Source organism: Panthera onca, chromosome E1, assembly GCF_046562875.1.
Source record: "Panthera onca isolate mPanOnc1 chromosome E1, mPanOnc1 haplotype 2, whole genome shotgun sequence".
NCBI classification, from domain to species: Eukaryota; Metazoa; Chordata; class Mammalia; order Carnivora; family Felidae; genus Panthera; species Panthera onca.
Window position 1 is genome coordinate 23,997,488 of NC_138352.1, and position 17,995 is coordinate 24,015,482.

Genomic DNA, 17,995 nt, shown 5'->3' on the forward strand with positions numbered 1-17,995 from the left:
ATAGTGGGTGTTGACTCCATTGGGTTTGGTTTTCTGACAAGTCCTCTCAGAGGAGGTGAGATTTAAGCTGCTATCTGGATGACAAGAAGGAATCAGCACGAGAACATCAAGGGAAAATACATTTTTTTTCCAAAGAAAGAGAATAGTGAGCTTGACGTGGTGAGGAAGAAGAATGGCCAGCGTGACTGAGAGGGAGTGACGTGATGAGAGCAGTGAGTCTGTCTTAGTTTCCTAGGGCTGGAGTAATAAAGTACCATGAGCAGGGAGGCTAAAAACAACAGAAATTTATTGCCTACAATTCTGGAGGCTAGAAATCAATAACCAAGGTCTAGGGAAGACTATTTCCTTCCTTCTTCTAGCTTCTGGTATTGCCAGCAATCTTTGCTTTGTAGACACATCACTCCAGTCTCTGCCTCAGTCATCACATGGCCATCTTCTACCTATGTGTCTGTGTCTCTCTTCTTCTTTTCTTATAATGGCACCAGTCATATTGGATTAACCAGCTGGAGCACATGGGGATTTGAAAGATAGATAAGGCATGTAGGTCATAGTGTAAAAGCCATGGACGACCTTTGAAGACCTATTACAATGAAATGACAAGATCCAATGTCCATGTGGGCATCATTTTGTCCTCAATAGTTGGCAAGATGGTGCAGCATTCACTGGAAGAGGGAATATTTGGTGGGGGTGGGGGGGTGGGGGTGGGGATAGGGAACAAGTCTGGGAAAGAAAATCAAAGGCTGCATTTTGGATATGTTGCATTAGAGACATCTACAAGACATCCACATGGAAGTATGAAATCAACCTCTTTGGGTGCGTGAGTCCAAACATCAGAGGAGAAAAGACTGGTCTTGAGATAGAAATTTGGGAGTCATCAGCCTCAAGAGATTTTTTAAAGTCCATGGTGCTAAATGAGATTTCTGTCCAGAAAGGGAGGAATATAGAAAAACAAAAATGAAAACGAAAACAAGGACTCCACCCCAAACCCAGAGAAACACTATGACTCTTCGTTTCCTCCCGTCTCTGTCCTTGGGGTCATCAGGTCTCACGGTTGAGTGCCCTTCCTTACTATGGATGACTTTACTCTATGAAACACTGCGTGTGGTAAGGTTCAAGGTTTGGCTGACCCCTCTTTGTTTCATGCCTCATCCCACCCATAATTCATCCTCATTTCCTTTTGTCCTGGTGCTGCTCCATGACAAGAGGGGTCCAGGTTCAATGTCTTCATAGTCATACACCAGAACTGTTGACATTTTGGGCTTGGTAATTCTTTGCTGAAAAGGATCGCCTTCGATACTGTAAATGTTTAGCAGTATCCCTGACCTCTGCCCAGTAGGTGTCAGCAGTGTCTCCCCACCCCCAGCTGTGACAATTAAAAATGTCTCCGGACATTGAGAAATGTTCTCCGGAAAATGAGCGTAGGCAAAATGACCCCCACTTAAGTACCACTGCCACAGACATAACACAGGACTCTAAATACAGGAGACACTCATTAAATATTTGCCATTGATGGTGACGGCAATTATATCCTGGCACATGGCTTCCCTTCACCTTACTCCATCCACTAGAGGAAATAGATTCTTTATTAAAAATCTTGTAAAATAGCATCAGAATTTCTCATTAGTCTCTGGCCAGGCCTCCAGACTCCAGACTTCTCCAGAGTTAAAGACAAATGTGTGAGGAGTCAGAATGAGGTGTGAAAGGGAGTTATTCATTCAGCCAGTCAACAAATGGCAAAGTTAAACAACAATTGAATTTTAAAAAAAGCCCTTCTGCGACCAAAGCCTGGTTTGATAAGATAGGGGAGGTTATTACCTAAGAAAAATTGCTACCACACATTCCGGTGACTTTGCGTCCTAAGTAAAAAGTCATCTTTAGCACAACAGATATCCTTTTAAAATTTTATCAACCAGAAAAATAGAGGGGGGAGAATGCAAACCAGACCATTAAAATGTAATCTAGAGCCTACAAATTAATAAAATGGTAGCACGATCAGATTGAAATGGCATGGAATCAAATGATATGTAGCTGTCTTTACAGTGCATTGTAGCTCCTGAAACCCTAAAGATTGAGTACATGTATGGAACATGCCGGCAGCATGGAGAACATAGCAGTCTTTCCTGGTGGCCCCCAGGACAGTCGTAGGGGCGCCTGGGGGGCTCCGTTGGTTCAGCATCCGATTTCGGCTTAGATCATGAACTCACGGTTCAAGAGTTTGAGCCCTGCATCGGCTTCTGTGCTGACACAGATTCTCTTTCTCTCCCTCTCTCCCTGCCCCTTCCCCACTCACACTTTCTCTCTCTTTGAAAATAAATAAATTAACTTAAAAAAAAAAAAGAATTGACAACAGTTTATTCTTTCACATCTGCCGGTTAGATGGATGGTTCTATTTCTTTTGGTTTTGACAGGAGTATTACAAAGTCTCAAATGGCCAGGCCCACATAGCTGGCCACGGATGCTTACTGGGAGCTCAGCCGGGGCTGTTGGTGAAGGTTCTCGGTTCTCCTCTATGGGGTCCCTTCCACATAGCTGCTTGGTCTTCCTTACAACATGGCAGCATCTTTCCAAGAAGGAAGTTGCAAAAGGAAGTATTCAGAAGCTGTCAGTCTGTTAAAGCCTGAACTCGAAAGAACCAGAATGTTACTTTACCTGTATTCCTTTGTTCTTCACCGTAACAGTTACAGGGCCAGCCTAGATTCACCTGAGGACCTCACCCCCCTTCCAATATATCTGTCACACAAGTTCTTGGGTAATAATTGGCACCGATAGTGTAAATGACCTGTTTATTAATTGCACTGATAACCGGATGATTGCACAAGGGAAATGGATCATGTCGTGTCATTGTAATCCGCCTTCAAAGGTCATCTGTGGCTCTTACACTATGATCTGCATGCCTTACGTGGCTCTCAAACTCCCATGTGCTGGGGCTGATTAACGTCCAATATGACTGCTGTCGGTTTAAGAAGAGAAGAGACACGCAGACACACGGGGAGAAGACGGCCATGTGATAACAGGGGATACACGGAGAGATCATCTCTGGACACTAGCAGCCACAACAGACTCATCATTCGACTCCGTACCCAACCACTCTGGTGTATTTCGAGGCTCGTCCTGATCCACACCTGTGCCTTTCTCCTCTAGAGCCCAGTGTTGTCACATTGTAGGAGCCCTGGATGCAAAAGAAAGAGAGGGCTTGCCTTCCCGCAAGTGTATATGTGCATGTGCCGACTACATACACCTATATGAAGTTAAGGAGTGATCAGAGGGCCAGAAAGAATGACTCTCTTTCTAACAGCATTTGGCTTGGAGCACCAATTATTCCCCACGCTGCTGTGACAAGGACACACACATAGCAAATGTCCAAGAGCCATATTCATCTAATCAAGTTCTTAATAAAATTCCATTTCCCTTCCATTTTCTGACATTTACTCAAGGAAGGAGTAAATAGCGGATGCTCTTTCTTTTAGAAATTCCTGCTTCATACGGCTAGTACCAAAATTAAAAGAAAGAATATAAGATTGCTTTCCATAGAGTGAGTGTTCAAGAATGTTAGATGGTGATGAAAATAGCTGAACCCCGGTGTCTGATGTAGTAAGTGCTTAATAAAAGGCAGCCAGTATTGTTAAAGAAAAGCTCTTTTAGGGGAAGGATGGTAAAGGAATAAAAGAAGGTTGCAGTCCTTCTGAATGGGGAGGGGGGAACATAACGGCTAAGAAGCTTGGGGTCAGGAGAAGGGTGATGCTCTGTCTGCCTCAAGAGGCATTTGACAGAGCTCTCTTTAATACCAAATTATCAGAGACAGTTTTGGGATTTTCATTGGCACAGACACGCTTCCCCCCTGAGCCCCGGAATAAATACTTAGCAGGTCAAAGATCAGTTCATTAATCTCCTCACTTGTCTGTTTGTTTGGACATACGGATGCGCCATTGTGAAGGCAATTTGAGCGAAGGCTGAAAGAAATTAAGACCCGGGAAAATGTGCATTCTAACCCATTTTAGTATCATCGCAGTGAACAGAGGGATGTGTGAGAGGGGGACAAAGGCTTTAGATGCAAGTCTCTGCTTTTTCAAAAAAAATTATCTGTAATCAAAATTAGAAGCTCGTGACTGGGTTCTGTTCTTCCCCATGTTCGTTTACGCAACTCTCCTTCTAGCTGGCGTTTGATCAACTTTTCTTTCCCGAGTGAATTTTTATTTTGCTCCATTAGGCAAAGCCTGTCAAGCACATCTTTAACCGTCTTGGAGGGGCCCCGTAGAAGCCTTATTCTAAGAGATGTGGAAGTAAGAGCAGAGGAAAGACACGTTTTCCGCGGAAGGGCACTGAGGGTTATTTTGACTAGAGTTATCCTCATGAGACGCAGTGTCATTTTTACGAATTGCCAAGACACCTCTCCATTTGGATCCAAATGACCTGAAAACAGTCAGCTGCCCTGGAGTCTTTCTGGGGCAAAAGCCTTGAGGAAGAGGATTAGTGACTGGCTGCAGTTCACATCTATAGACTGGAGGACAGCAAAGAAGACAGAGCTCCTATGCTCACTCTCTACGTCTTTGGAGGTAGCATTGGGCAGACTTCAAGGCGACCCCCCATGATCCCTGCCTCCTGACGTTCGCACAGCTGTGTCATCTCTTCTCCTTGAGTGTGGGCAGGACCTGTGGCCTGCTTCTAATCAATAAAATATAGAAAAGGTGAGGGGATATCACCCCCATGATCGTGATACACTGAGTTTCTGCTAATTTTTATGGCAGCGATGGGAAACGGATAGATAGGACCTCTTCCACGGATCTGGTGTTTGGTGGGTGGTTGGGTTTGGTTGTTCTGGGGTCCTCAGCTCTACAGCACCCCCAACTCCAAGCAGTCCCGGCCTGGTATGTGCCTGGAGTCAAGGCTCCAAAGTCCAGAGCGAGGGCAGAGTTCCAATGCGTGCTTTTAGTTCTCTTCTCAAGCCAAGTTTATGACCGTTCCATCGCCCAGAGTAGGTCATAAGGCCAACCTAGATTCACAGGTGGAGATAAAAATCTCCAACTTAAAAATTTTTTTTTGAAGTTTATTTATTTTTGAGAGAGAGAGAGAGAGCGAGCGAGCAGGGGAGGGACAGAGAGAGAGAGAGAGAGAAAGAGAGAGAGAGAGAATCCCAAGCAGGCTCTGCAATGTCAGCGCAGAGCCGGTTGTGGGATTCAAACCCATGAACTGTGAGATCATGACCTGAGCCAAAACCAGGAGTTGGACAGTTAAGTGACTGAGCCACCAGGTGCTCCTAAAATCTCCAAATTTTGATGAGAGAAGCTACAATGTAACCCAGAAGGTTACGGAAAATAGAGACATACCTGTGGCCAACTTACAATCTACCAAATGCTCTAAGACGTAGCCTAGCATATGAGCCAAAATACATACTATGAAAGGGCACCATTCTCATCCCCGAGACTCGGATGGTAGGGGGGACCAAGTCTCTGGGCCACAGCCTAGGACTTACACTTCACACGAAAGTTCCCTCCATCACACTGCCCCTCCATCTGTGACGGAAACAAGAAACAGAGCCTTTTCCCTACCTCCTCCCTCAGCCCCCACATGCAGGAAACAGAGCGTGCCAACATGCCCCAGGGCCTCGTCAGCCCAAGGAAATCCCTGACCACATAATAGAGAAGGAGTAGAAACTATTACAGACTTGCAATCCTCATCCAGACAGAGGGTCAAGGTTCCACCCTCTGGTGATGGACATAACATGGCCATGAGGGCCACACCCCAGATTCCGGGGACACCCCTGTATTCTAATTTCACAAATAAGAAAATTGAAATTCAGAGAAATGAAAACGCTTGCTCAAATTCACAAAGAGGCAGAACTGAGCTACATCCAGAACTACGAACTTTGGGGAGGGTAGTAAAATATGAGGCAAGCAGAAAGACGCACACTCAAACTGGACAGTATTGATTCCCAACCGAAAGCCTTCCCGCACCGCCAGCCCCCCTGCAATCACAACACCTTGATTTTATTTTGGCTTCCATCCCTCTCTCCCTATGGTTCAAGAAGGGCCGCTGGTACCCCAAATTTTGGCAATAAATCTAGGACTCTTTTCTCTTTGAAATTAGTTCCATCATAGGCCTGGACAAGGCCAGCTTTACGGGCATGTAACCTGCACAGTTGCACAGGGCGTTGGCCTCAGAAGGACCCCACACTTGGTTTAATGCTTCGCTGCGATCTTGAAATTCTTAATAACTGTTGGACAAGAGATGCCACACTTTAATTTCGCACTGGGCCCCACAAATTATTACAAATTATATAACTGGCCCCACATGTGTGCTACCATTCTGACGAACGTGGTGCAGAGAAACCTTGTTGGGAGACTTCTAATAAATATGATTATACACAACTGTGCTCCCTCTCCTTCTGCATGTGATGTCTGGAGCTACTGCAGCCCTGTTGCACCCTTGAGGGAAGCTAAGCTTGCCACATCAGAAAGATGGAAGGAACCTGGGTCTTTCTGACTCCACTGATGCCATATGAGATAATAAGTCTTCTTTTTTGTTTTTTTGCAAGTTGAGAAAAGTAATCTCACCCTACGCAAAAGGTCATTGAAATATATCTTCTGTGACAAAAGCAAACAAACAAGCGAAAACATCAACGAAGTAATGTCGATATAGTCCCTGGGAATCCTCTGAAAGCCAGAGTTGGGAGGCTGTTTAACTCATGTCTGCATTCACACCTCACTAAACCAAGACATGTGTCCTATACCCGGACCAGCAACTATCAGAAGTAAATTAGGACCTAGGTCTTTCCATAGGAACGCGAAATCATGGCAACGAACTAATTATAATGACTTCTGCTTCCGGGGAGATGAGTAAATGTACTTCTCCCACTCAGTACAAGGACAGTAAAAGAGCCTGAAGGTGAAGAGAAGAAGGGGGGCTGCTGAGGACCCCAGAACTGGAGGCACAGCATAGTAGTGAGGCCCCGATTTTCTTTTTGTATCATATGTTCGAGCCTTGGGGCTGGAGAAGCCAGCAGGAGACGGCGACAGACTCACAAAGAGCCTACCCTCGCCAGTCAAAGGAGCAGAAAGGGGCAGTGTAACAAGACAGAAAACTTTTAGGCAATGACCTGTCTACTCCAGCCAGATGCCGTAGAAAAGAACTGTGGCCCCACCCCAACCCCAACTGCAAAGGGGGCTAGGTGCCCACCTCCACTGTAATAACGTGCCCAACTTCCCCAGTGCACCCCCCGGGCACTGCCACAATAAGGCAGTAAGGAGCAGGACTTCTATCCCCACGGGCTGGTGAGAAGCCCGTCGGCCCCTCACAGTGTCTGTGGAGACCACGGGGGAACTAGAAATCCTATGACCCCCGGGGGGTGAGGAGGAATCCACCCGCTCCCCTAAGCATCAATGGACACCTGCATTTTCATCTCCATCTGGCAGAAACATGAACACAGCCCCTGTCCCCTGCCACAGCAGTGTCAGAAAAAAACCCAGTTAAACCAGAAAGTTTAAATAAGACCCAGAGCTTCATATCGTAACCCAAAAATATCTGGGTTTCAACTGAAAACCATTCACTGTACCAGGAACCAGTGAGATCTCAAAGGGAGTAGCAGAAGACAGCACCAACATAGAAGATGTTAAAATAATCAGGCAGGGGTATCCGGGTGGCTCAGTCGGTGAAGCGTCCGACTTGGGCTCAGGTCATGATCTCACGGTTTGTGAGTTTGAGCCCTGCATTGGGCTCTGTGCTGATGGCTCGGAGCCTGGAGCCTGCTTCGGATTCTGTGTCTCCCTCTCTCTCTGCTCCTCCCTGCTTGTGTTCTGCTTCTCTCTCTCTCTGAAAAATAAATAAACATTAAAAAAAATTTTTAATAATAATCGGGCAGAAACAGCCTTAATAAAAATGCTTCAATGAGCAATTACAAAAAGCCTAAAACAGATGCAGAAACAAAAAGCCTCCACCAGGAAATGGAACCGAATGGCAGATTTAAAATGGGAAAATACAGTTAATATAAAAAGTAAAGAAAGAAAATTCATTGATAAAATCTCCGTGGATGGGCTCAATACCAGAATCGGAGAGAGGAAAGAATCAGTGAATTGGAAGACAGAACAATAGAAATCCAATCTGAACAACAGAGAGATAACAGAGAGGAAAAAAAAAAAAAAAGCAGAATTTCAGGGAATGGTAGGACTATAATAAGTAGATCTCAGGGCACTTGGGTGGCTTAGTCGGTTAAGCCTCCAACTTCTGCTCAGGTCACGATCTCACGGTTTGCGAATCTGAGCCCCGCATCAGGCTCTGTGCTGACAGCTCAGAGCCTGGAGCCTGCTTGGGATTCTGTGTCTCCCTCTCTCTGCCCCTTCCCCGCTCATGGTCTGTCTCTCTCTCTCAGTGAAAACTAAATAAAACCTTAAAAAAAAATTAAAAAAAAAAAAACGTTAAAGGAAAGAAGGAAGGAAAGAAAAGAAAAGAAGAAAAGACAAGAAGAAAAGAAAAGGAGAAAAGAAAAGACAAGAAGAAAAGAAAAGAAGAGAAGAGAAAAGAAGAGAAAAGAAAAGAAAAGAAAAGAAGAAAAGAAAAGAAGAGAAGAGAAGAGAAAAGAGAAAAGAAAAGAAAAAAGAAAACAAAAGACAAGACAAGACAAGACAAGACAAAACAAAGAAGATCTCACGTTCACGCCATTGGTTATTCTGGAAGGAGAGAGAAGTACTTGAGAAAATAATGGCTGAAAGTTTCCCAAATCTGATGAAAGAAATAAACGTAGAGTTCAGGATGCTGGGTGAATCCCAGCAGACAGGCAGATGATCTTTTCAGACCGATTGCGTCTAGATCCTACTGATGGGATCTCACAGTTATATTTAATACCCATTTGTCACGGAGATCGGTCAGGAGGCAAGCCAAGGGCTTGTTGGAAGGACGTACCCCTGACCTTCATCAGTCACCCCAGAGGCTCTCCACACACAGACAATCTAAGGAACATTTGGGGCCTTCATGCCAATCCAGCTGTGAGTCAAGTCCTCTTAATGCCTCGGTCCTCAGAGTGAGGTCCTGGGAGGAACACAACAGATCACCTGGGAGTTTCTTAGAGCCACATCACAGACTGGATTGGAATCTGTGCCCGCAAGACCCCCAGATCCACATTCCAGTGCGAAAAGCCCATTTGACCTACTTACTCCTGTCCTGCAACCAAAGGGACACCCTCACGCTCCTCTTACATAAAAATTCTAGGATTCCCTATAAACTGCAGGCGAGAAGCAGACCAGAGGAGAAATGAAATCCTAAACCATGGAAAGTACTGGACTAAGACGCTGGAGTTTTGGCCTCCATCCTGAACCTTTGTATCTACGGATCATCAAAGCTGCTGCCGGGCGGTATTTACAAGATGGCCGTTCCTCGTGTTTATTTGGTTTCCTCATGCATTTTGCACTGAAAACGAACTAGGAAATCAGAGACCGCTTCCTATTCTGAATATCCTCTGATTCCATTACATATGAATCGGATTACCCATTACTAGGTAGGCGAAGCCTGTGCACAGAGAAGTTAATTGTAAGATCCAAACCGTGCCTGGTGTATAATTATGGCAAGAATATTTTTTAATCTAACTGTAATTCCATTTAGGAATTTGGATGACTTGAGCTTTGCGCCTGTAGCTTATAATATCACCAGAAACCCTTCACGGCACTGGAACCCTGTAAGTCGGTTACCTGCCGATGCTCAAATACATACATATATAATTTTAATGGTGCCCATTATACACAGACTTCCATTATAGCACTATTTCCACTCAGTCATAATTTTATGAAAAATTCCCCTATTGGCTAAAATTTTCCAGGCTTAATCATACTCTGGAGGTGAACTTTTTTCAATTAATCTCCACTTAAGCCAATTTTGAGCTCTTTGGATGAAGGAAAAATATATATGCCAGACTCTTAAAAATAACTGTCAAGCGGGTTCCTTTTTTTTAAATGTTTATTTAACACACTAACATTCACACTTCACAAGACTGACGTGCCGGCATCTCAATTTCCAGATGACGGAGGCAGAGGTGTTTTATTATTATTATTTTTTTTGTTTGTTTGCTTAGAACCCCCCCCCCCCCCCCCCCGCAATAGCTTGCTCAGTTATCTCCTCTGCCATGGAGAATTATAGACAAGTCTGTAAAGCAGGTATTTTATTTTAAGCTTGTGGGGGCACTTAGCATCCACGAAACTGAATTCAGCTAATACACATCAACTCTCCTTCTTACGACCCTGGCAAAGTTTTCCAATTTGGGACTAATGAGAAGAAAGTCATTTGGATTATTGATCCAGTGTGAGTCATCTAGAATGGGGAAAGAATGGGTAATTACCACTGTTTTGAATCACCTCCATTTATTTATTTTTTTTTTTTCTAAACTTTATTTTGGAACTTCCAGCCTCTGTTGATTATGTTATTTCTCCAGAGGAAAACAGCCTCTGAGTGATCCCTCTGAGCAACTGAGAGGCAAAGCCTTCTAGCTTTTGGTCACGTCTCTGATTCTTTGGTTTTCTTTCTCTAGCAAATGCTTTGTATTCAGTCTGTACAGCTTCATTTGGTTGATTGGGAGCAGGAAGTTTGCCACAACACACACAGCCATCCTCTGCAACATGGCCAGAAAGGGCAGGACAGGAATGAATTCTTTGCTGGATTCCTTATGTCCAGGTCTTGGTGCCGATTGACAATGGATGGGGACTTTCTTCTCGATTCCAAAGAAGTCTCTTAGCACAGTTATGTAGAAAGGATTAAAAAAAAACAAACCCTAATGAACTTTAATTGTCCTTTCTCCAGGCTAAAGTTTTCATAGGTTGCTTAAGGAAGAACCATGTCTGAGGACCTCTAACTGGGTGAGGACAGTCTTCTGCAGGAGGGCTAAAATGCCTTGGCCTGTGACTTCTGGTCTCCCTACATTTTCCTTGTCATCCTTGACTTCTCCATGTTTTCTGCACAACAAGCACACTGAGCTTTTGGTCCTAGAGCATGCGATGCTACCTCCTGCCACAGGACCTTTGCATAGGCCATTCCTTTTGGCTACAACATCCTTACCACTCGTCTTCCGGTGAACCTGTTGTTTCTTCAGGAAAGTCCCCACCGACTGTCCCCATTAGGTCAACCTCCACACCCCCAGTGTCTGTTCTCACACCACCATACCCTTCCCTTTGATGGTACTTGTCACTGTGATATTCTCACATTGACTTCTGTGATTTTTCTTCTATTAGTAACTTTATTCCTACTGGCTCCATGAGGGTCCAGACCATGTATACTCTCAACGCCTGACATGAGACCTTACACATAGTAGGTGCTCAGTAATTATTTCTTGGATAGATGGATGGATGAATGAATTTGCTTTGGAAATTCCCTGGAGGGGAGTCATATACTGCCAAATACCTTGGCATCCGAAGAATTTGTCTGGTCTGGTTTATGATGTTCCAACGTTGGCATGTAAGACCCATGAAATGAGAGCATGGACAGAGAGGAAACAGGGCAAAGAGGACCTGAGAAAAACCCTCAGTCAAGGGCTAAGTAAAACATCTCCTGAGTGATATTGTAAACCTGAAAGTTGACCTTAGAGACTGTCTCTCAGATTTTACAGATGAAGAAACGGAGGCCCAACTTTCCACCAGGAGTTACTGATGGACCACACCCCTCCTAACTTCATCCGTCCCTGGTCCACTGCTCTCGTGAAGAGGTGGTCCTTGGCAGAGGTGAAGAAACGGAATGGAGGGCAGAACTTAACAGTAGTGGGAGCCCTGAGCTGCGGAGACCACAGGAGAGGAAGAGAGTAATGAAATCATACGGAACCCAAAGGGTCCCTGAGGGCTATGGCTAGGGAAGAAATTGGACTTCCTTCCTCTGCTCATAGATCCAACGTAGAAAGCTTTACTAGGAAATCCCTGAAGGAAGAATTGCAATCTTTTCTATCATCCCCAGTGAACCCTTTAGTCTATAATCTGTAAAGACAAAGGCAGTCAGATAGAAGAAGGTACCCAATTATCACGGATTCTCTCAGTAGAGCTGAGCAGCTTAAGGCATAGGTTCTAGGCCAGGCTCCTGAGGGTGAACCTCACCAACTGGGTGATTTTGATCAAGCCCCTTAACCTCTCTCTGACTCAGTTTTCTCATCTATGACATGGGAATAATTGAACCTGTATTTTTTAGGGTCAGTACGAGGATGACATATAATATGATTATAAAGTACCTATGCATGACACCTAAGAAATGCTTGGTATGACCTATTATTCAACACTCAACGGATTTGTACTGAGTGCTTACCAGGTGCCTATAGGGGACGAGGTCAGGTCGTGGGGGCATGGGTCTTACATTATAACGGGGGAAGAAAGATGAATTTGAGAAACAGGAGATTTGCAGAGTAGGCTCAGAGCCCTGAAGAAAGTATTACGGAAGTGGAAAGGAAGGAGGAATTGGCCACTTTCAAATAGGTTGGATCAGGAGATCCTCTTTGAGGACACGGCATTGGACGTGAAGGATCCAGCCACGGAAAGAGGTGAGGAAAAGTGTTCTCGCCCAGCAAATGCCAGAAATGGAAAGTCCAAAGTCTTGAGATGGAAACGTCCTTATGCTCGGGGCCATGAGAAGCCGGAAGTTTCTCAGCTGGAGTGAGACAGGATCTGAGTTATGTTTTTTAAAAAAAAAATTTTTTTTTTAACGTTTTATTATTTATTTTTGAGACAGAGAGAGACAGAGCATGAACGGGGGACGGTCAGAGACAGGGAGACACAGAATCTGAATCGGGCTCCAGGCTCCGAGCTGTCAGCATGGAGCCCGACGCGGGGCTCGAACCCACATACCACGAGATCGTGACCTGAGCCGAAGTCGGACGCTTAACCGACTGAGCCACCCAGGCGCCCCCTGAGTTATGTTTAAAAAAAAAAAATCCCTCTGCCCCAAACCCAGAGAATGTACACCACCACCAGTGAGCCCTATGGGTTTGGGGAGATAAGGATGTGTCCATGCAAGGTCATCAACTCTCACAACTGTTCCACTCTGGTGGGGGATGTTGAGAGCCCACGAGCCCATGTGAGCGGGGGTGGGTTATGTGCAGGGGCGTGTGGGAAAAGTCTCTGTACCCTCCACTCAATTTTGCTGTGAACCTAAAGCTGCCCTAAAAACAAACTCTCAGTTAAAAAAAAAAAAATTAAACTAGTTAATTGGGGGAAAAAAAGTAGAAAATTTTGGTGTAAATTCTGGTGTAGAAAACAGGTTTTAGTGGGGCAAGAGCCAAGGCAGAGAGACCAGTCAGGAAGCTAGCAGAGAAGGCGAGGTGAGGGAAGGAGGGGTGGTGGATGGCATGGGGTAGATGGACAGGGTGAGCAGGGAGAGGGAGCCCATGTGGTCAAGATAAACTTTAGAGGTAGAAGCAAGAGGGCCAGCAGTAGGGAAGGGGGGGGTGGGGAGGTGGGAGGCAAAAGGGAGGAATCGGAGATGAGTCCTAAGTGTTGGTCTTGAACAACTGGAAATAGTGGTCCTGTTTATTGAGACGGAGACAATCGGGACGAGAGACCCTGGAGATTATAGTGTTTGCCTTTGTTCTTACAATGAGGGAGGTGGATCTGGGGTTCCAGAATTGTGTGGTGTTCAATAAAATATGCCCCATCTCCTAAGAGTTTTAAGGACAGAGAAAGTACTGGGGGGGCCTGTGCGGGGCTCAGTCGGTTAAGCGTCTGACTTCAGCCCAGGTCGTGATCTCATGGTTTGTGAGTTCAAGCCCTGCATCAGGCTCTGTGCTGTCAGCATGGAGGCTGGAGCCTGCTTCGGATCTTCTGTTCCCCCCCTCTTCCTCCCTCTCCCCCATTTGCACACAATCTCTCTCTCCCAAAAACAAACAATAAAAACAATTAATTAAATAAATATTAATAAATTATATTAATAAAGTAATTTGCTAATATAAATAAATAAAAGTAGTTTACGAGGTTTTTAGAAATCTTATTTTATACCAGGTGATAAAATCTGAACAACTCAATGCCACTTTCACGGAAGCATTTTCTTCTAACGGAAACACAGTTACAAGAACGCTAGACCAGGAGTCTTAGGAAAGATGTCATTCCCACTCAGCCACTAAAAGTCACCTGCCCTTTCTGGGCTTTCACTGATTTACCTGGAAATGGAGGGCTGTGGGGCACCATGTCCTTTCCGGATGTCACATTCCATCAAATGTCGGCCGGAGCGAGATACACTTTTCCGACATTGACAATGAAGGTGATGCGCCCTGCACCCATCCATTTGCATTTTGTGGTTTTGGATTTCCCAGATGCTCTGCAGTGTGGACCATCGCTCTCATAGCCTGTCAGCTTAAGAGCCCTTATTCGCCATGCTGCACAAGCAACTCAGCATAAACGTTGTCGGGGGCCACATGTCCTGGAGAGAAGTCATTTTCAACCAAGAGGGCCTCAAGTCACAAGACTTTCCAGCTTTGATTCACTTTGGGCAGCTGCCCGGAGAGCCTGGAACCACAGAACCGCCCCGTGGGGGACGGTACTATGTGGGAGGCAGTGGGTTATCAGCCTTGTAAACTCACTTTGTAACAAGCGCACGGCTTTGACTTGACATGAAGGCAAAAATCAGGGCTACAAAATGGTGAGCCATGAGAAAGGAGCAAGGCAGGGTGGCTAAGCGTGAGAACAGCTGGCTAGGGGCAGAGTCTGGGCTTCGTTCCCACCGCCCCACTAACCAGGTGTGTGTGTCTTTGGGCAAGTCATTCCGGGAGGCTCGGTCTCCTCAACTGGAAAATGCTGTGTGCTTGGACGGTTCTCTCTCTGGTCTCTTAGCTTGGAGATTCCACGAGCAATTGCGGGGCCTCATGGATGCTGTGGGCACAGCACAAGAGAACAGTATAACAGTATCGTTTGGCCCAATTACTGGACTTGACACTTCCTGTTCATGCCCTGGGAAAGAATTCTCAGGCAAGGAGGGGTGAAGCTCATAGAGGTGCTAATGAAGGGTTTCACCTTTCCCTAAAGGGTCTTTGGGTGAGATCCAGGACAGGTGGCAGCTAGAGGGGAGTGGTGATTAGGAAGGCATCATCAGGTGGTACCTGCAGGGTGAGGTATTGACTTTGCCCTTCTCTGTAGTAGGAGAATGAACAGATGGAGTGCTAGACCCCCACATCTTATTAACTTAACCTTGAATGTGCAGACAGGCAGAAGCATAAACCTGTAACCAAAAATAGCATTTATTATCGATGTCTTCCTTAAAAAAAAAAAAGGCAAATCCCATATTATTTTCCTGGGTTGATCATCTCCATGGTCTCTTAAAAGATATAGTTGGAACTGGAGGATAGGATTCAGAGAGAGAGAGTTGTTTTCCCTCTGGGCTTTTTCTTTTCTTTTCTTTCTTGAAGTAGGTTTCACGCCCAGCATGGAGCCCAACGTGGGGCTTGAACTCACGACCCTGCAATCAAGACCTGAGCTGAGATGGAGAGTCAGACGTTTAACCGACTGAGCCACCCAGGTGCCCCTCCTTTGGGTTTTTTAAAATGGAAATGAATGGGGGGCCTGAGTGGCTCAGTCAGGTGGGCGTCCGACTTTGGCTCAGGTCATGATCTCACGGTTCGTGGGTTTGAGCCCCAAACGGAGCTCTCTGCTGTCGGCACAGAGCTCACCTTAGATCCTTTGTCCCCCTCTGTCTCTGCCCCTCCCCTGCTCACATGCTCTCTCTCAAAAATAAATTAAAATGTAATGAAACTAAAATGGAAATTAAAAAAAAAATAACATAAGTTTAAAAATAACGAAAATAAAATGGCAGTTAATGATCAGTGTTTTGTCAGTGCAACACTCCTTACCGTGAAGTCCGTGACTATGTGAGCCATTCTGATTTCGAACATTCCTAAATGTCGGCAACCATCCGTGTCCTGGAAGCGTTTCATGTGGGAGATGATGGCTCTATTAGGGGTTTTATGTGCTAACCCAGGGCAGAGACTAGCTATTACTTCCTGAATCCTGCTATTTCTCCTGTTTATTTATTCAACAAATGTCAACGAGTATGTCTGATAGTCCATGCGCTCTGCCAAGGACTGGGGACAAAGTGACACGGTACCGACAAGTCCCAGCTCTCTCCTGCTTCTTATGTAAATTCGAATTCCTCTGCTATTTTTCAAGTTCCCCTGTAACATGGCTCCAGTCTACCAACTCAAGCTATTTTCTACTATTCGTCAACCTAAATGTTCTACCCCACTCTGCTGCTTGTCCCCACACATTATGTATACACCCCCCCCCACCCCAGCATATAGACAAATAGAATGCTCATTTCCCCGTCTTTCATTTTCTCATGTCTGCCTACACCAGCGATGACTCTACCCTCGTCCATGTACTTCTCCAAAAGCTACTCCTATTTCAAGGCTTAACACAAATCCACCTTGTCCGAGAAGTGCTTTGTGAACACACGAGTCCAATCCAATGGCTACTTCCTCCAAGGTTCTGTACCCCTTGACCACACATCTAGTTGACCATTGTCAGACACCCATCTTTTTCCTTCTCTTTTTGTGTGTGTTGACTTGATCGGCACATGTGAATTCTAAAACTTGACCCCAGAAAGGTCAACCATACATACACCTTCGTTAGCCGCATGAGATTTGAACAGCGTTAGTCTCAAAGGAAGTTCTCAGTTACTTCCTTGGCTCATCACATATTTTGTCTGCAATCAAGATATGTTTCTATAGAGACGGTAGAATCACAACCATATGGCAGATGTTTAGAACAACAGGCTTTAACTGACTGCATTTATTTGAACCTTAAACATCCCAGACCTTTCCCTTAACTATCACCATTAAAACTACAAAACATCAAAGGATATCATACTTGAAAATGACACGTATCTAAAATGTCTAACTACAACTTACTACCTTTCTAACTTCAATTACTACATTAAACTAAAAATCAGAGTATTTAAAAAAATTTTTTTAATGTTTTTTTATTTTTAAGAGAAAGAGACAGAGCATGAGTGGGGAAGGGGCAGAGAGAGAAGGAGACACAGAATCCAAAGCAGGCTTCAGGCTCTGAGCTGTCAGTACAGAGCCCGATGTGGGACTTGAACTCATGAACTGTGAGATCATGACCTGAGCCGAAGTTGGACGCTTAACCAACTGAGCCACCTAGGTGCCCCTAAAACTAGAATACTTTTAAGGATTGTCTCTTCTCTACTGCTATGCGATGTCATCTTGCTCTTAAATTGAGTAGCCATATATGAGTATCTATTTCTCAACTTCCATTTTATTTTACTGGTCTATTTGTTTGGCCTTGTCTCTATATTGCCTGGTTTTAATTACTGTACCTTGACTGTATAATACAATCTTCAGTAGAATACATCTTCCTACATTATTTTTCTTAAAGAATGTACTTTTGTTGGTCTTGTGCATCTCCAAATGAATTTAGAGATCGTTGTCAATTTCCACAAAGAAACCTGCTGGTCCTTTCATTGGAATTGCACTAAATGTATAGATCAACTTGGAGATAATTGGTATTTTCACAATATTGGGTCTAACCTTGCATGAGCATGATATATCCTGTTATTTAGGAATATGATAGCCATATGGAAAGAAAAAGTAAAACATGATTCCCTACTTAACACCATATGCACAAATCAGTTCCAGGTAGATTTAAATTCTAAGTGTGGAAGATAAAACAATATAGCTTCTAGAAAATAATATCAAAGAATTTTTTATGCTCATGGACTAGAGCAGGACTGCTTCAGCGGGAAAAAAAGCTAATCATAAGAGAAATAAGCAATAAATTGGACTTCACTGATGTTAAAAATAATAAAAAGACACAATGAAACAGTGGAAATATAAGTTACCAAATGGGAGAAATATTTACAAAATCCAACAAAAGGACTGTACCCAGAATATATGAAGACCTCTTACAGCTCAATATGAAAGAACATAATATCTCCTCCCAAAAAACTAGGCAAGGAACTTGAAGACGAATTTGACAAAGAACATCAAAATGGCCAATAAATGGGATGCCTGGGTGGCTCAGTCAGTTAAGGGTCCAACTTT

The 17,995-nt window shown here is 44.5% G+C and overlaps 1 long non-coding RNA gene across 5 annotated transcripts in view; it reads right to left on the reverse strand.

Moving 5' to 3' along the window:
• Positions 1-17,995, reverse strand: part of LOC132688293 (uncharacterized) — a 228,654-nt gene that overhangs the window by 19,924 nt on the left and 190,735 nt on the right. For 4 of the 5 annotated variants that reach the window (XR_014136051.1, XR_013552090.2, XR_013552089.2 and 1 more), the window contains 2 exons: positions 14,102-15,156; positions 10,079-10,706 (listed from right to left, as the gene is read on the reverse strand). The exons of the other annotated variant lie outside the window; for it this stretch is intronic. This is a non-coding gene — a long non-coding RNA (uncharacterized LOC132688293). Of the gene's footprint in view, positions 1-10,078; positions 10,707-14,101; positions 15,157-17,995 lie in introns of those variants that run through there. 5 annotated transcript variants of the gene reach the window in all.